Raw genomic sequence first — 18,950 nt, 5'->3', positions numbered from 1 at the left:
GCTGAGGACTTAGGTTCTATTCCCAGCACCCACATGGCCGCTCACAACTGTAATTCAGTTTCAGGACCATCTGTCGCCCTCTTCTGGCCTCCACAGATACTGCATGCATATAGTACACAGACTTACATTCAGGCAAAACACCCATATACTGATAGGCAGAAAAGGGAGGGGGCAGATGGGATGGCGCATGCCCTTAATCCCAGCACTCCGGAAGCAGGGTAGGCAGGTGTCTGTGAGTTCGAGGTCAGCCTGATCTATAGAGCAAGTTCCAGAACATCCAAGCCTACACAAAGAAACGGTCTCAAAAAACAACACAAAGATATATCCTCTGCTAGGAAATCTGACGCCAACATGCAACCGGGGACACTGTGGAAAACAACAATAACTACAAAAATAAAAAGCCTAAAGAAGTAAAGTCGAAGCTACTTTCAGGTAATAAATCCCAAGGATGACACGATTTGGAAAGTCTGGTCAGAACTATTGTTTTCTATTTTAGAAAATACGATCTGCCCAAAAGTTTTGAAAATGAGTCGTACAGCCCTCATTTAATACGTAGCCTATTTCCTGGAGCCTCGTTTTCAACACTTTCTATCACAGAAGAACAATATCCATGCTCTTATCCCACATTACAAGAAAGGTAACCGAGGAACACATCGGCAAAGGAACTTATCCAAGGTCACACAGCTGATCAGAAGGCAGGCAGGGATTCAACCTTTAACATTCACGTGCTAGGTAAGCACTCCGCCGCAGCCGCACAGACATTTTTGCTTATCACAGCTTTGGGGAGGAAGGCAGATGATTAGATTGTATCCAGGAAGACTGCTAAAATAGCCTACAGGACTCAGACAGCTCCATTTTCCCACAAAGTCAGACCCCGAACATCAGTGATGTTGGGGTTAAAACGCCCCGATATGGGGAATCAGTGCTCGCGATTGTTCGCCCCTTTCCCTGAGCTGGAGAATGGGCGCTGAGGCAGAGTCCCGTAAGCTTCCTTCTGGGGAAAGGGAGATGTTGCTGCCTGCTCTCAGGCTCTTTCCACTCGGCTAATTAGTGCATTTACAGAGTGTCTGAGCTCACACGCTCCCCACAAACGGCTGTGTGTTGGTCTTTCTAAAGTCTAAAAGGCTGTCCCAACAAGCTGAGTGAGTAATTTAACAAAATGAGCCTTTCCCCTGGGCGAGACATCAGGGTGAAGACCAGTGGCATATTTAAGAGGCCGTCTTTGAAGAGGCCTGGGAGAACGGAGTGTGGTGGTCTTGATAAAGTCTAAGGAGTAAACAGTTAAAACCTAGCGAGACCTTTGCGTTTCGGAAAGGAGCAGGGCTTTCAATCCGGGCGCAGAGCCTGGGACCCCATTCCCTAACTTGCAAACAGCCACACAAAGTAAAACTAAAGCAAGAATTATGCCAGTGAGAAACTGAAGGTCTGACCTCCCGCGATTCCTCCCTACATTCCCCTACCCCGCCCCATCCCGCCCCGCCCCGCCCCCCACACCCACCCTTCCCTTAGCCAGGCATCAGCGTCACGGATCAGATAGATGTATGGTTTGCTTTTTGTTTTGTTTTGTTTTAATTCCAGCTTTAAAAGTCTTCCTCGGTGTTGCCAGCAGGAGACACTCTGAAAACCAGAGGTCTCCTCACAGAGCAAGCAAAACTCCAGGACTTCCAGGGTTATCCTGAGAAGGGTGTGAATGGGAAAGCCACATTGGAGCTAAGTGAGTGCTGGGCAGAATTCTGGATGAGGCCCTGTCAGCGGCCTTGTTCTTTATCTTCCTAGTGTCAGTCTGGAGGGAGGAATGTTCCCAGGACTGAGTCTTGCAATCCCGGAAGAGACTTTTTTACTGTTTGATGTCCAGGCGAGCTTTCTGCACGAACATTTAAGTTTGAACCCCGGATTTTGGGAGGAGGTGCCTCAGGAATGAATACAGTGCTTTGCACGAACTAGGCAAGGCCTCTCTCATCCAGCTACAACCACCCTTGAAATAACTTTAGGCTACAGGCCCAGTACCTAGGGCAGATTTGCCATGAAGCTATTCAAACCCAAACTTCAGACCCGTGCACCGAATGGCCACCCAGAGGCACGTGCACAGGCCCAGGAGCACGTTCACGTGACCATCCTCCGCTACCAATTTTTCATTGGTGAGATTTCTTTTTAGTCCATTTATTTATGTGTACGAATGCTTCGTCTGAATATATATGTATGTGCACCATGTACCCGGTACCCATAGAAGTCAGAAGAAGGCATCAGCTCCTCTGGACCTGGAATTATGGGTGTTTGGGACCCGCCACCACGCATGCGCTGGGCGTCAACTCTGGGTCTCTGCAAGAGCAGCCAGGGCTCTACGCCACTGAGCCATTTCTCAGCCCTGTCAGTAGGATTCTTAATTAAGATCACTGCCTCTTTTCTTCCGCTTCCTGGTTGGCCACAGGGTGAGTGGCTCTCTTCTGCCCAAGCAGGTTGGGCGAAGCAACTATAGATAGAACCCTCTGCTGAGCCGTGGTGGCTCATACGCCTTTAATCCCAGCACTCAGAAGGCAGGGGCAAGCAGAGCTCTGTGAGTTCAAGGCCAGCCTGGTCTTACGGAGTGAGTTTCAATGCAGGCAGGACTACACACAGAAAAGCCAAAACCAAACCAATAGCAACAGAAAGAACCGTCTGTCAGTGAGGTGCTGAGGTGCTTTGGGCTGTGAGCAGTGATCCAATGACTGACTTGAGCAGAAGACGTGGAAGTCAGGTGCAGACTAAGTGTGCACACTTGTCCACACTGCGGGACCCAAGCACTCAGTCACAGCATTCAGCCCTCCTCTAAAGACCACAACAAGAGGACGCCAGCTGTTCTTACTGTGGGCTCGTCAAGGAGTCCAGGTCAGAGGCCAAACGAAACAGCAAACAGTTGTATACAAGACAGTTATGCACTGGGGGCTGTGAGGCCGGCGTGGGTGGCACCCACTCACTGCCGGTGGATGGAGCTCAGTCATTTCTGCCTGGATACACAGCGCTCCCTAGAAGGACATACTTCCACTTCTACCTTTGTCACAGATGGCTTGTTATTAGGGATTAACAGATGGAATGTCTTCCTTTGCTGATGCCCGGTTTCAGGTAGCCCAGGCTAGCCTAAAACTGACTGAAGGCTGACACTGAATTCCTGATCCTCCTTTTTTGCTGTTTGTGGGTTTTTTTGGTTTTGGGGTTTTTTTGTTTTGTTTTGTTTTTTTGTTTGTTTGTTTTTCTTTGTTACAGTTGTTTGGTTTTGAAGACAGGGTCTCACTGAATGGCCCAGGCGACCTGGAATTGGCTACACCCACCAGACTGGCCTTGAGATCAGAGGTGATCACATGACTGTGCCTCAGGAGTGCTGGATTAAAGCTGTTTGACAGCAGCTGTTTGACCTGGATGACTCCTGGTCCTGTGGCCTCCACTTCATTCACACCAGGCTTTCTTTGGCTTTCTAGGGTTTTGTTTTGGTTTTTGGTATGCTTCAATTCACGAAGGAATACAAAATATTGAATCACATTTCCATAGGATATTCTCTCTTCACTAGAATCGTCCTTCATACTGTTCCATCTCCCCAACAATCTGGTAATGGCAGCTAAGATGAGACACTGGCCGGGTACGAGGAGGATGCGTGCCCTCGACCTCAGAGCTTGGGGAACAAAGGAGCACTGGGGGTTACATAGAGACTAACCAGGATCACAAGAGACTCTTATCTCAAAGAAAAGAAAAGAAAATCACGACTTCAGTTCTGCCCACCCAGCAGTTAGAGCCACAATCTTTGAATATTATCTTGGAATCCTACGGCACCTCAGAGGAAATGGGGGTGGTACACGGATTAGTTGTTATGTCAACTTGAGGACTCGGGGCCTCTGGAAAGCTCGGTTGAGAAAATGACCCCCATCCGACTGGCCTATAGGCCAGCCCTTTGGAGGGATTTTTTTTTTATATTAGTAATTGAAGTGGGAGGACACAGCCCACTGTGGGCAGCGCCACTCCTAGGCAGGTGGGTCTGGGCGACAGAAGAAAGCAGGCTGAGCAAGCCATAGGGAGCAAGCCAGTCAGCAGCTCCCCTCCATGGCCTCTGCATCAGCTCCTGCCTTCGGGTTCCTGCCCTGCCCTCCCTCAGTGACGGTGTGACCAGAGGGCTGTACGCTGAAGCAAACCCTCTTCTCCACAAGTGGGTTTTGGTTATAGTGTTTTATCCAAGCAATTGAAAGCATACTGAGATGGCTTTATTAAAACCAGTCTAAAACAACAGATTGAGTTAAAGCCTGTTCTTGTAAAACGTATCTCAAGAGTCTTGGAGAATTTAAGAAACACGGCCCTTTACTGCATGTGTGGAACAGCAAACAGAGCTCAGGAGTAATCAATTTTTATAATTAAGCCTCCTTGCTGAATACAAACCCAGAGGAAAGGGAATTAGAACCTTGCAAAAGTATTCTCATGGGATCACAGAACCATTGAGTAAACTTATGCCGATTTAAAACTGGTGGGCTAGAGAGGCAACTGGATACCTCCGGTCTGTCTGTCTATCTATCTATCTATCTATCTATCTATCTATCTATCTATCTATCTATCTATTTTTGAGACAGGCTCTCGCTATGTAGCTCTGGCTGTTCTGGAATTTGTTGTGTAGCCAGTGCCGGCCTTGGACTCACAGAGATCCATCCATTGAAGACTTAGTCTTTATTATACGCAGTGACTGGTAAAAGGACTTTTTGCACAATGTGAAAAGTAGGATTTTTGAGGTTTTGAAAGGGCTGGCTTCCTTCCTTTCTGTTTTTGTTTGTTTGTTTATTCTGCTAAGGCCCTTTCTCTGCGCTTTATCCTCTCTCCCTCCGACAAAGCTTGGTCACTTTCCGTCCCTCTACTTTTCACTTCTACGCGAACATCAAACTCAACTCTACTTCGCAGATTTTTGAAAGCACCAAGGAACAGTCAGTACCCAACCTAGAGAAGGAGAAAGAAACGTCTAAACTCAAAGGTTGAGCAGGGAAACCGCCAGGCAGGGAGTGCCCGGTCTCATCAACCACAAGACTTAGGTGTAATGAACACTCCGCCAGGGCTCGCACAGGCTGACGTGCCTCCTCCCTCTCACGTCTCCGGGAACCCTTGGCACTAATTTCCTAAGGCACAGAAACCTGGCTCTCCCCTAAGTTTTAGCCCAGAACATCTCTGAGGTCCCAGCGGCGTTGGGGCGGCGCATTGGCTCCTAGGCTGCAGATGCTGCGGCCCTAGCTACCGCCGGTCTGGAAAAGCAGGCTGGGCCGCGCAAGTCTGCAAATTCTAGAGAAAGCAGGGGGACGAGGGGCCCTGTTTGCTGGCTCTGCCATCTCCTCTAGAAAGCACTTAGCGAGAATAAAGTCACCCGCCCACCCCGGATACCTTCTATTGCAATTCTGACGTCCCGGCCTCCTTAAAGCCAGCATTTTTCTCCCTGGGAGAAAGCATTAGTTAATGATTGCCAGCCGCCTTCTCTGTCTGGCAGGCCATGTGACCTGGACACGTGACTTGGAGCCCGCTGGGATGGTTTCTCGTATTTGAATAAGCTCCGATTTATTATTGCAGTTACCAGTCTGTGGAAGCGGTGGGTGCAACGTGATTGCCTGGCGGTTACACAACGCCCGAGAGCTGTGCTCACCGCTGCCAGCCGCTCCAGGGCTGACTTCTAAAGGAACAGAAAACAAACAAGACTGGTGTTTTCCAGGGTGAGAGTCCGTTTTCCCTTTAGAAAAAGCATCAGAAGGCAAAGCCCAACCTTGCCAAACTGTACTAGTTAGTTCTTTGGGGGCAAAAAGACAGACTACCGTGCAACAGGAGATTTTACCACGCTTTTCTCTTGTCTCTCCCTGAAAAGGTCTCAAAATAGGTTCTTTTTACGTTTATAGAACGTGTACACTAATAGAACTTGGCAGCATATATTTTCAATCCCAGCACTCCTGGAAACAGGAGGTAGAACTTGGTGAACTCGAGGCCAACCTAGTCTACATAGCAAGTTCCTGGCCAGCCTGGGCTACACTGTGAGAACTGTCGCGCTCCCCGTCCCCAACATCAGCCAGCAATTCATCCCCCAACCCCAACCTGTATTAAGGTGTTTGTCTCCTGTGTATTAAAAATCTTGGGGTCAAACCCGGAGAGAGGGAGGGAAGGATAGACAGAGGAAAAGGAAAAGGGCTCTATGATTAGTTTGTTGTTTTTTTTTTTTTTTTTTTTTTTTCCGGAGCTGGGGACCAAACCAAGGGCAAGCGCTCTACCACTGAGATAAATCCCCAACCCCTCTATGATTAGTTTTAAATTTAAACTGCAAATGAAAGGGTCTTTTTGTGGTTCCTCCCTCCTTTAATTTGTAAAATATTAATAGTTGAATTTATTTTCAGCATCTGGAAGAAGCTTCATAGGCAACACTACGTGCATGCAAATGAATGAAAATATATGCAGATTAGCCTCTAGAGGACCTCTCCCCCCCACCTAGGTACCAGTGCTACTTAGAACTGTCCAACTCCCCTGCAAATGGAGCCCTGCCATGTTTAGCTTTCTCCTGCTGGGCTGTGGCGACAATCACAAGAGACAGGCAGAGAGGAAAAACCACGTGACTGAGACAGATGCCTTTCCCAGGTGGGACTGCAGGAGGTCCCCATACCTGTCTCTTCCTTTGAAGAGACCCTTTCTCCAGCCCAGACCAAGAAGTTCTCAATGGTGATTTCATTCCACAGTCTACTAGCTGTTATTGGAAGACAGACAGACAGACAGACAGACAGACAGACAGACACACACACACACACACACACACACACACACACACACACACACACACACACACACACAAAGCAAGCCTGCCTTCTCAGGGCTTCACTTCAGAGCTCTCCAGGGCCCAGCCTGGCCTGTATAGACTGAAGTAGCTGGTGCAGTCTAAGAGGCCCTTTTCTGTTTTCCTGGCACTGCCAAGGGCCCAGCTCTTCTGGCTTGAAAGACTCACGAATGTGCCAGCTGACTCATGGCGTGGTGGTTTGAACAAGAATGTCCCCCACAAGCTCATGGATTTGTCATGGTGCTCTTTGGGGAGGTTTAGGAGGTAGAGCCTGGCCCGGGTAAGTACGTCACTCTGAAAGGGCTTTGAGAGTTTAAAGACTTCATGCCGTTTCCAGTTCACTATGTCGGCTTTGTGCTTGTGCTTCGAGAAGGAAGCTCACAGCTTCCTGCTCCTGCCACTGGGGCTCTGCCCCCTTCTACTGAACTCTTACCCATCTTGAATCTTAAGCCCAAACATTTTTTTCTTCTATAAGGCACCTTGCTTATGGTATTTTTACCATAGCAACAGAAAAATAACTACAGGGGCTGGAGAGATGGCTCAGTGGTTAAGAGCACCGACTGCTCTTCCTGAGGTCCTGAGTTCAATTCCCAACAACCACATGGTGGCTCACAACCATCTGTAATGAGATTCCATACCCTCTTCTGGTGTGTCTGAAGACAGCTACAGTGTACTCATATACAATAAATAAATCTTAAAAAAAAAAAAAGAAAGAAAAAGAAAAGAAAAATAACTACAACACACAGAGAACAAGAATTCAACCGTTGCTGGAAGGCACGGGTGTGACCTTGTTTCTTAGGGACCCTTCAAGGCAGCCTCAAGAGGCTCTGATGCACCTTCATTGAGAAGGGTCTGATTGCTATTGGCAGCCGGACTGGAAGAATTACAGAGCTGCTCTAGTGTGAACCGAGCCACAAACTTGAGAGTTCAAGGGAACATCCGCCCTCAACTCTGCCCCTCCAGAGCCAACCTGCACAGCACCGAGGTGCCTGGGGATAGGGTGTGGTTGACATACACCAACCTCACTCGGATTTACTGCTGAAAGGTGTGGAGAGAGACTTCCTTGCTTTGACTGGGCTGAACGTGGACCTTTGGGAAGCGAGGCACATCTCATATTCAAACTACAGCAGGGCCAAGCCTCAAAAGACATAAAGGGTCTTGACCCGAGGTGTGTATGCTCATAACCTTTGCAGCACTGATTACGTTATCCCGAGGGCCCATCCACGGATGGATGAGGAAACAAGGTGTGCTTTGGAAATACAACAAGCTAAATGTCCCGCCTTGTTTGAGTGAGACTAGGCTCGGCCGTTGTAATACCGGGTCCTCGGCTATGGTGCTGTCTGGGAAAGCATGCAGCCTTGCTGGAGAAGGCATATCACTGAGGGCGGGGTTTCAAAATGTATAGGCTCACCCTCCTTCTACCTCCCGCTCTCTGCTTGTGGTCCAAGATCTCTTAGCCTCCTGCTCCTGCCACCCTTGATGACACTTGCAGCCATGCCTCCTAACCGTGATGGGCTCTTGTCCCTCTGGGACCAGAAGCCAGAAGCAAGAAACCGAGAACAAAGCAAAACAAACAAAAACCAACAGCAAACAAAATAAACAAACAAACAAAAAAAAAAAAACCTCAAACAACAACCAAAACCTCTTTCTTCCATAAGTTGCTTTTGTTTGTGGGTTTGTTTATTTGGTTGGTTGGTTGGGTTTTTTGTTTGTTTGTTTTAGCACAACAACAGAAAGAAAACTAACACAAAGTCGACGAGGAAGAAGATTCCGGCACAGCATGGGAAAGTCTAGACACCGCGCTAAGTAACTGGATGCTATCACTACCTGTGGTTGCTCTTCAGATCTCCCTATATGAGGGGCCTAGAGGAGAACACGGTTACTGGAGGCTTAGGGAGGGGAAGCAAGGAGAGAAGCCAGTGTTTGGTGGGTAAGAAGCTTCACTGGAGAGACGAGAAGGCTCTGGAGACCAGGTGGTCAGCAAGCAGTGTGGACGTTCTCGATGCCACTCAACTGTCCGCATAATACATCAGCACACTAAGGGGCATATCATTAATATTCTACCGCATAATATTGCTAACCTCTGGTCATCTCAAACAGCCTTTGGCCTGTTTGGGAATGGCGAGTTCTTTGAAGAGGACCCCTGAGATGTCCTTGGAGATGAAAAACCCACGATGCCATCTTCTTGTCCTTTAGCCTTGGTTTTGTGGTACCCACAGCTTTCGTGGGCCCATCCCCCACCCTCCTCGGCCTTTTGGCGATTGGACAGATTTGCTGACAAGAAACACTGGGAGTGTGTAAGAGGGGAGGTACAAGGTCAGCCGCAGCTATGGCCTGTACCTGCTGCTGCCATGGGTGAGGGGTCATCCGTTTGAGAAGAACCGGTCATGTTCTGCTGGGGGGTCATGTTTTTCTCGTCTCTTCATAGATTTTCTAGAATGTTCTGAAAAATCCGGAAGAAGAGTAATCATGAGAGCTGGGCCGGGAATGTGAGGGAGGAAGATTTGAGGAGGCATAAGGAGAAAGGGTAGGCAGGAAGCCACAAGCATTCCACAGGCTTCCCTGGACAATGGATTGGTGGGTGATAGGGATAAGTTTGGCCTTGGAGCACTGTTCCTATCAGTGATCAGTCTCCAGGATTCCTTCGTAAACTAAGAAGCGGTCAGATACAGGAGATGTCTATTGCTCCTGTCCAGCACAGCCCGATCCATCTCCAGCTTCTACCTTCCTGGGGTATCAATTTGACACACATATTGACACAACTAATTGAGGGAACCTCAACTGAGGAATTACCTCAGTCGGATTGCCCTGTGGGATTTTTTTTTTTCCTGTTGAATGTAGGAGGGTCCAGCCTAGTGTTAGGCGGGTGGACCTGGTTCTCAAAGCTGAGTGAGCCAGAAGCAGCATTCATCCATGGTCCCTGCGTCTGGACCTGCCTCCGGATTCCTGACGTAATGGACTATAAATAACCTCTAAGCCAGTGGTTCTTAATCTTCCTAATGCTGCATGATGCTTTAATGCAGTTGCTCGTGTTGTGGTGACACCCCCCTCCCAACCAGAAAATTATTTTATTGCTTTGCGATAACCGTAATTTTGCTGCTGCTATGAATTGTAATGTCAGTGTGTGCGTTTTCCCATTGTCTTACATGACCACCCCCCCCACCCCCGTGAAAGGGTCCTTTCAACCCCAAAGGGGTTGTGACATACAGACGGAGAACTGTTGCTCTAAGTCAAAACCAGCCCTCTCCTTCCCAGGTTGCCTCCCCCACTGGTGTTTATCAGAGTCACGGAAAGCAAACCAGGACACCAGGTCAGATCTCGGCTGAGCTCACAGATGAGGAAGCCATAAACAGAGCTGCATCCAACCCCTGCCTACCACAACTGTCCTGAAAGTATGTCCCTGTAACCCTTGTGTTTGGCACATGACAAGCGGCTCACACGCTGCTTCTGTTATCATTACGATGACCGTGGTCCACATCCCCAAACCGAGAGCTTCTAACGTAAAGTGCACGGCATGTACGTAGATAAGAAGCAAATCCCGGGGGATTTGGCTCAGTGGTAGAGCGCTTGCCTAGCAACCGCAAGGCCCTGGGTTCGGTCCCCAGCTCCGAAAAAAAAAGAAGCAAATCCCGACTATTTCAAAGCCAAGGCTTTCTGGGAATTTCCAGGCTGCCTATAATTACCTTTCACAGGCTCCCCCTGAAAGTTATTCCAAAGTAACTATAATGCTCACCCAAACTCTTGGAATCTAAGGGACCAGTGGTGTACACAACAGACACCAATTAAGCTAGTGGCAGTCAGTTCGACTTGTAGATACACAGTAACAACGGAAGGGTGAAGGACTTAAGCTGATTGGTGGTAGGAAACGGGGCGGGGATTGGGCGGAGCCAAGCCATTAAGGAGAGAGGGGCTGCAAGGTACTAGGGTTCTGGACAGATGACTGCAAACGACCCAGTGTCACGGCACTCTACATGGATTCCTTCAGAGTCAGTTAGGACTGGCAAGGGTGCCCTTGTGCTGACATAGGGTGGGAGATGTGCTGTGGGGAGATACCACAGCTCCAGGCCGGACATGCCTCTGGAGCTCCCAATGAGTGCTTCAAGTATTTAGTTTAGAACCCAGAAAGAAATAAGTACTCTCTCCCTCAAACTGAATTGGGGCGGGGGTGTCAGTATTGAGACTGAAGCAGACGAGAAAAGGCTGCCTCACACATGGACTGGAGGTGTTTCCAGCTAAGCTTCGGAAGTCAAGATTTCTTTTGACTTGAGTTGTTTTCTTAAGTAGGCTCATCTGCCAAAAAAAAGAGACATAGTCATTCATCCCTCGAAAATATTGATTTCCCCCCACTCGCAGGTGGAGTGAGGGAGCAAAGCGGTGAGAGGCCTCCCAGCTGTGCAGAGGAAGTGAGAAGTGGGGGTGGAGGGGTGGGGATGCTGTGTGAGCGTGGCAGGAGTGTGTCAATCAGTATATACTATCAGGGCAAGCTTCTCCCCAGAAGATAAGAGACCGAAGACAGGAAAAGCAAAGGAAGGCCAAGTGGAAAAGGACACCTGACTTCAGCCATTTTTAAATTTTTTTATATTTCCCCCAGTGGTGGAGATCAAGTCTCTACACATTCTAGGTAAGTGTTTTATCGGTGAACCTAGGCCTGTCCAAGGGTGAGAGACCCACACAGAGGAAAGGTCTAGTAGTCTGAAGCACATGAACTGTATCTTACCTTGAACAATGTGAGAGTAGACATCTCTCGTGTGAGGCCTGAGTTCAGCCACACAGACAGTCATTGGCACAGAGCTGCCAGATTTCAGAGTTGTAGCCTAGGACACAAGACATCGGGCCTCAGGGGCCTGTCGGTACAGAGGCCACCACTTACCTTTAACCCTACTGGAAGTGAATGGAGGCAGGCCACCTGGGACAGCTGCTGGGTAGGGAACGCAGGCTGGGGTTGATCCAAGGGGCCTCCCAGGCTATGTCAAGTCGCCACATGTCTTACAAGCACAGAACTATCTGTTAGCAAATGGTTGTGTTTTAAACTTGATGCAAAAAGGGTCCTGCTTAACCCTGAATACGAGTAGTAGAAAGCTAACCAAGCCGCACACACCGCCCCCCCCACTACTGCAGTGACCAAGAAGGCAAGGGGGAGGGGCACTGGCACTGAACTGTAGGGTTGGCAGGTGGCTGAGATCTTGCTGTGTAGCCTAAGCTAGCCTCTGCTTCAGGATCCTCCCACCTTGCCCCAACTCATGAGCTGGATCCAGCTTTCTTTTTCTCTCTTGTACATTTAGCCCAGGCTAGCCTTGACTTCAAAATCCTCCTGTCCCAGCTTCCCAAGTGCTCCGTTAGTCTAAGGCTTTACCATTGCCTCCCGAATCTTAGAGAGCCAAGGTTAGACTCCCAGGAGAAGAGTAACTTGTTTCTTTTCTTTTTTTCTTTTTTTCGGAGCTGGGGACCGAACCCAGGGCCTTGGGCTTTCTAGGCAAGCGCTCTACCACTGAGCTAAATCCCCAACCCCGAGTAATGTGTTTCATGTTTAAAGATGACACTTGGCTTTCTAGCCACCCCTCCAAGATAAATATGCCATCAGCACCACACACTGCACTCCCCAAAACTGCCACAAGCAAAAGGCCATGCTGGGGTGTGACTGAACTTGAGTCAGTATCAATTGTGCCGTGTGCAAGGAAAGTGGGAAAAGAAACAATCATCGCCCAAACTCAAATAGCAGAGAGGAGGCAAATGCACTCATCACAATAGGGCACCAAATTCCACCAAGCAGGGTGCCTCTTTCCATGCACTGAGTCTAACCATCTCAAACCAGTTATTGATACAAAGATATAGTCCAGGCCCCAGGGGCCATCTGCCTCCTGAGCCAGAGGCAGCCAGTGTGAAGTAGAAACAACTGAAAAAGGCTACAATTTTCATGGTTTGTAGCGGGACTGCAAGAGCAAAGGCTACAGATACGGTTGGAATTCCGCAACTTCTAGCTCCTCTCTCTGCTTTGACTGTGAGTGAAGTTTCCAACTGCTCGCAGCCTGTTTCTCCAGCTATAATGTAGGGGTAGCAAGACCAAGAAGGGACGGGAAGCTAAGAGTTATCCGCACACTCGACTCAGATCAGCGCCTAGGGAAGAGTCGGCCCACACAGACTCCTGGTTCCAGGGTAGCACAGCTTTAGGCTCTGTCTGAGAACCATCATTTTGCTTTGTGAAACAGACTCTTGTCCCTTGGCTAAAAGTTCTGCCTCCCTGTACTGCAACTTCAAAATACATGTTTTTAGTTGACAACACATGCTGATGAATCAGGTGGACAAAAGGCTACATTTATGCTAGAGGTAAAAATACAGATTTCAAGAAAAATATAGAAATTTTTTAACATTTTAAAACATATAATACTTTTAAAAATGTATTTATTTGGAAGGTGGAGAGATGGCTCAGCAGTTAAAAGCACTGGCTGCTCTTCCAGAGGTCCTGAGTTCAATTCCAAGCAACAACATGGTGGCTTACAACCATCTGTAATGGGATCTGATGCTCTTTTCTGGTGTGTCTGCAGACAGCTACAGTATCTTTACATGCATGGATATATTGTTGTGTATGCCTGTGTACCATGTGCATGTTTGCTGCTTGAGGAAGCAAGAAGAGACTGTTGGATCCTTGGGACTGGAGTTACACGTGGCTTTGAGCTGCCATGTGGGTGCTGGGAACCAAATCCAGGTCCTCTTCCGGGGCAGCCAGGGCTCTTAACAGTTGAGCTAACTCCCTAGTTCCCCAACTTATTTAATCAAAACGTATCCAGCAGAAACATCATTGGTACCGCCATTGAAAATTCCCAAAGTTCCACTCTGTCAAAACTCCACGTTACTCATATGAAGTAGATCCTATTTTTGTAACGATAGAAATCCCGAGAACATTAATAAACCAACATAAAGTACCCGCTTTTTTTTTTCTTATTTGTTTGTTTATTTATTATAAGTACACTGTAGCTGTTTTCAGACACAGATGCAGAGTGCATCAGATCTCATTACGGATGGTTGTGAGCCACCATGTGGTTGCTGGGATTTGAACTCAGGACCTCTGGAAAAGCAGTCAGTGCTCCTAACCACTGAGCCATCTCTCCAGCCCCAGTACCCGCTTTTTATGCCTAGGGCCTTCAGCATGTTTAACCTTCATAAGGTGTTGGGGGTGGGGAGAAGAGGAGAATCGGTTTTCCAAACAACTTCTTGGGGCTTCTGAACGATAGCCATGCTATGTGTCAAGTACGCCTCCAGATTTTAAATTCTGCCTCTGTAAATTATTGTCGTCTTTGGGGTGAACAAGAAAAGGGAGACAGAGCCTGGTTCCAGTTTCTCGGCTTCACTGGAAGTGAGCCTCTATTTAATGCCTTCAGAATCTGCCCCTGCCTTGGAGCAACAGACAAGTATGTGCCGCTCCCTCCTAAACAGGGAATGGCTAGAACAAACAAAGATTGGAGATTTGCTTTGAAGCTTAACATCCCCAGAGCCAAGCTTCTCCCAGGCACCCAAGCTCCAGGACGCAGAGCTCCCTCCTTTTAACAGCTAACTTATTAATTCCAGGCTGCGTAGGTTTTGACTGAAGGTCACGTATCTGCTTTTGACCTTAGTGCTAGTAGGAATCCTATGGGACTCCCAAGTGGTCAAAAAACAAAAACAAAATGAAGTCGCCGCGATCGTGCTAATTAATAATGGTAGTAATATCCCGGGTTTCTTGTTTTCCTGGTTTTTTTAATCCCTGAAGGCTTTGAATTACTTTCGCAGACCGATAGTTTAACCCCCTGCTGACCTGTAACCGATCCGGGTGCAGAATATTGCCCTGTTGTTGAGAATACAGCCACGCTTGGCTTGTTTAAGCACGAAGACAGACACATACTGAAACTCGGTGTAAATTTCAGGTAGGCAGGTTATAATTACCCACTTGAAACCAAGCCAGGAAGTGAAGTTAATACCCTCTCCTTCATGAAAAGCGCCCAGGCAACTTCTGGACCAGAGACAGCTCGAAATTTCACCTCCTCTAACTCCGGTTTTCTAAGCCTGTGTGGTACCTATATTTGGAGCGGGAAGGCATTCTATCTATGGGGATGGTCGGGGCACTCGTACACACTTCAGAGTGTTCAACAGTCACACTACATGCCTGAACACATACGTGCCTTCCAATGTAACAACTGAAAATATCCCCAGACATGGTCACATGTCTCCCGGAGTGGGAGTGGGGCGACATCACCCCAGGTGTAGCTCTGGTGTAGCACACGGTGGTGAGGCCGGGGGAAGATGTTAGTAGAGACACACTCATTCTTTGGGTTGCTTGAAGAACTCATGCTGAAAGAGGCCACTGCCTGCGACCTTTAAGATTGAAACTATGGTTTATCCCCTCACACATACAAATGGAAGAACTCGGCCTACCACAGGCTCTCACAGACCACCGTCTCCCTAGGGTAATTCTTCTGGGTGTCCAAATACCCCATAGTGGCTGTGATAGCTTCTACTAAGAGTTCTGGGGGCTGGAGAGATGGCTCAGTGGTTAAGAGCACTGACTGCTCTTCCAGAGGTCCTGAGTTCAATTCCCAGCAATCACATGGTGGCTCACAACCATCTGGGATCTGATGTCCTCTTCTAGTGTGTCTGACAGCTACAGTGTTCTCATAAAAAAAAAAAATTAAAAAAAAAAAAAAGAGTTCTGGGACAGCCTCTCTAGCCCCTTCAGTGGGCCCTACCTAGCAGCTGCAGGGAGGCCTCCAGACTGTGGTAATGTGAGCTGCAACCGTCCCTGACCACAGCCTGTTCTTGGCAGCATCAAAACACAGACCCCCCAAACAGGCCCTCAGAGCCAGGAGCCTCCCTCCCTGCCCAGCACAGGCCGGCAACCCCAGACGTCCCAGAGTCCACGAAAGTGAACAGTTTACTCTAAGAAATGTATTTGACATTACAAACCCTGCGGCATACATACAAAATAATGATTTTTTTCTACTTTTTGAGATTTTTAGACTTAATAGAAAACCCACACTAAGAGTCAAGGATGATCTCAGCAAACTGGCTACAAAACCTGCAATCCAATCCTAGTAGCCGGGAGGTAAAGTCAGGAAGATCAGCAGTTCAAGGCCAGCCTTGACTACAGATTGAGTTGGCGGCCATTTTGGGTTACATTGAACTTAGTTTAAAAAAAAAAAAAAAAGCCAGCAAGCAAACAAACAAAAGGCCAGGCATTCAAAGCCTGAAGCAAAAAAGACAAGGAAGTCCCTGAGCCACAGCAAGACCTTGACTCAAAAATTCCAAAGGAGAAACGTAATTATATTATACTCTCAACATGGCAACGATAGTATACTGAATATCCATCTATCCCTCACCCGGCTAAATACTAACATAGTTAATGGTTAATGAGGAAATTAACACCTGTCCAATGTTGCAGATTAAACTTCAAACACCAGTTTCCCAATATCGTAATTTAGTTCCGGGGTCCTAAAGTTTCCGAGAGTCCGAGAGTTCCTCACTCCTTCCTTCCTTCCTTTTATAATCTTGATCCTTTTGAAAGGTCTTGAGCCAGGTGTTGGTGGCACACGACTTTAATCCCAGCACTCAGGAGGCAGAGGCAGGTGGATCTCTGTGAGTTTGAGGCCAGCCTGGTCTACAGAGAGAGTTCTGAAACAGTCACGGCTGCACAGAGAAACCCAGCCTTGAAATAAAACAGAAAATTGATCAGAAACTTTGTCAAATGTCCCTCCTATGATGATCAATATTGTCAACATGACAAGGTCTACAATCACCCAGGAGGCAAGCCTAGGTGTGCCTGTGAGGGAGTTTCTAGGTTGAAAATTGAAATGGGGAAACCTGTCTTAGCATCATCCCACGGGCTGGAGTGCTGGACTGAAGAAAACCAAGAAAGACTGAAGGACAAGGGAGTGCACACCTCTAATCCCAGCACTCAGGAGGTGGAGGCAAGCCAGTCTCTAAGTTCAAGGCCAGCCTGGTCTATAGAGTGAGTTCCAGAACAGCCAGGGCTACACAGAGAAACCCTGTCTTAAACAACAACAACAACAACAACAACAACAACAACAACAACAACAACAACAACTAAAGGTCTTGGAAAAACTGTCTTTGCCTTGTGAGATATCCTCTGACAGTTTCTATTCTCCAAAGATGATTTTTTTCGATAGTGTGCGCATGCGCGCATACACATGTGTGCAGGAGACCATGCAGCCCAGAAGAGGGCGTCAGATCCCCTGGATTTAGAATTTAGCGCTGGCTCGGACTTGGATGCTGGGAACAGAACTCAGGTTCCCTGGAAGAGCAGCATGTGCCCTTAGCCACTGAGCCATCTCTCCAGGACCCAACCTATTGTCTAAGATGCTGCTTTCTCAGTCAGGTTTGGGTGACAGCTGGTTTGAAGTCGCCGTTCAGGGCGGCTCTCTCCTACTCCTCTTACTGGAATGTCTTTCTGCTCTCCCTCAGTGGTGCTACACAGGGTTTTCTTTCTTCCTCTCTGCTCAGGTTGCCCGTCACGAAGTCAACTTCTTGACTTCCCCCCTCTGTCTCCCCTCCTCTCAGCACACTTGCTTCCTCAGTGAACTGGAACCCAGACACTACTCTCTCATTTCCCTTCTCCTCACCATGGAGTACGTGTGTGTGGCAGGCGGGGAGACAGTGGGGGTCCTCTCCACACCCGTGCTTCTTGCTTTGACTTCTAGTGGCTTCAAGCAATCCCTCCCTCTGTGGATGTCCTACCTGTCGTCACATTAAGCCCACTTACAGAACCTAAAATAAAGCTCATTAAAGTCGTTAAGTTAATTGTGATTTTTGTACTTTGGCACTCAGTGTGGCTCAGATAGCATATACTTAGCACGCTCTCACACAGACTGGTTCCCCTTCTCCACTCCCATCCTCGGCGATGGAACACTCTCCTTTCTCCTTCAGCCGGGCTTTTCCCTGGAGTCTGCCCCCCAGTCACCCTGCTCCCTTCTCTAATTCAGAAACTAGCAAACTTATTTTCGGATACTTGAGATAGGGTCTCACAATGGAGCCTAGGCTGGCCTTGAACCTCCTGCCTATGCTTCCTGGATGCTGGGATTATAGGAATCTTCCCAGCCCCTGCTGGTTGCCTCTCCAGCTAACCTGTACCACTAAGCTACACCCAGCCCTGGTCAAGTTTAACAGAACATCAGAACCACCAGCAGGAACTCCCTGAGTTCCACACCTAGCCTTTAGAAGGGAGGGACCTACTGAGCATGCTCAGAGATGAGTCAACAGTCTTCCCACCAGCACCTTGAAATCCCTGCTTCAAACACGTTCCCAGCAGCTGGGAGAAGTCCAACCACCCACATACTAACTTCCGGCTCTCCACTTACCTTCTGATCTGCAGAGAAGCAGCCTGGCTTCTCTACCCGTCCACCTAGACAGCAGGTGACACCTTAGAAGAGCTTGACAGCCTTGCAAGAACTCAAGTCTCTCCCTTCCTTAAAGGGACAAGTCCCAAACCAGCAGCTCTAGATAGACGGCTCGGGTCTTCCAGCCTTTCTCCAGAAAGCTTCCCTTCCAGCTCTTGGTGACAATGAAAGAGGGTGATTATAAGCTGAGGCTAGACCCGCATAGCCCGCACAAGTAATAAATTAGACGTGGTGTGTTTTTGCTGAATTGTAGTAGCCTCTGTGAATGGCACGGCTACCACACACTAGCTCCTGCAGGAAGCAAGGGGCTGACAAAAGCTTACCAGAGGACGATCTGGCTTTGAAAAAATTACCAGTGATGGCGGAAAAACAAGCGTGTGTTCTTTTTTGGTTTCGCTCTTTGTTTTTGAGGCAAGATAACCAACCCAGACTGGCCTTGAATTTCATGGCCCTTCTGCTCCCACCCACTTCTGCTACTAGAAGTCAGAACAGGAAGCACGGGGAGGGTTCTAATGCACCAGGAAAGGGGACTCCATTCATTTGGCAGAGTTAAAATTAATGGAATTCACCGAGCAGGAGGTATCTAGAGACTGGGCACACCAGAGGGGAGAGGGGAGCAGGCTGACTGAAGATGTCACCCAGGGCCAAAACCTGAAGACATGTAGGCTCCTCTACACATGCCTGATGGAGAAGTTTTGGACGATCTTTCAAAGAAGGAGACCGTGCTGCGCTCAGAGCAACCGAATCAAGAACCGGCTTGCTCAGGC

At 48.3% G+C, this 18,950-nt stretch overlaps 2 long non-coding RNA genes across 8 annotated transcripts in view; both read right to left on the bottom strand.

Moving 5' to 3' along the window:
* The window catches only part of LOC102554603 (uncharacterized), a 35,632-nt gene extending 30,155 nt beyond the window's left edge, over nt 1-5,477 (bottom strand). For all 5 annotated transcript variants that reach the window (XR_015634589.1, XR_015634588.1, XR_015634587.1 and 2 more), the window contains exon 1: nt 5,380-5,477. This is a non-coding gene — a long non-coding RNA (uncharacterized LOC102554603). The remainder of the gene's footprint in view (nt 1-5,379) is intronic.
* A 4,152-nt stretch (nt 5,478-9,629) lies between these two features.
* LOC148002172 (uncharacterized) lies at nt 9,630-18,950 on the bottom strand. Of its 3 annotated transcripts, XR_015634594.1 has the most exons (5): nt 18,865-18,950; nt 18,145-18,337; nt 16,196-16,475; nt 11,520-11,616; nt 9,630-11,092 (listed from the first exon to the last, which is right to left on the bottom strand). It is a non-coding gene; the product is annotated as an uncharacterized LOC148002172 (long non-coding RNA). The 3 variants fall into 3 exon arrangements; XR_015634595.1 differs by lacking the exon at nt 16,196-16,475; XR_015634593.1 differs by lacking the exons at nt 16,196-16,475; nt 18,865-18,950 and adding an exon at nt 18,507-18,591.

Source organism: Rattus norvegicus, chromosome 12, assembly GCF_021556685.1.
Source record: "Rattus norvegicus strain SHRSP/BbbUtx chromosome 12, alternate assembly SHRSP_T2T, whole genome shotgun sequence".
Lineage (NCBI taxonomy): Eukaryota > Metazoa > Chordata > Mammalia > Rodentia > Muridae > Rattus > Rattus norvegicus.
The sequence above is the reverse complement of the archived record's forward strand: the minus strand, read 5'-3'. Positions and strand labels throughout refer to the sequence as shown.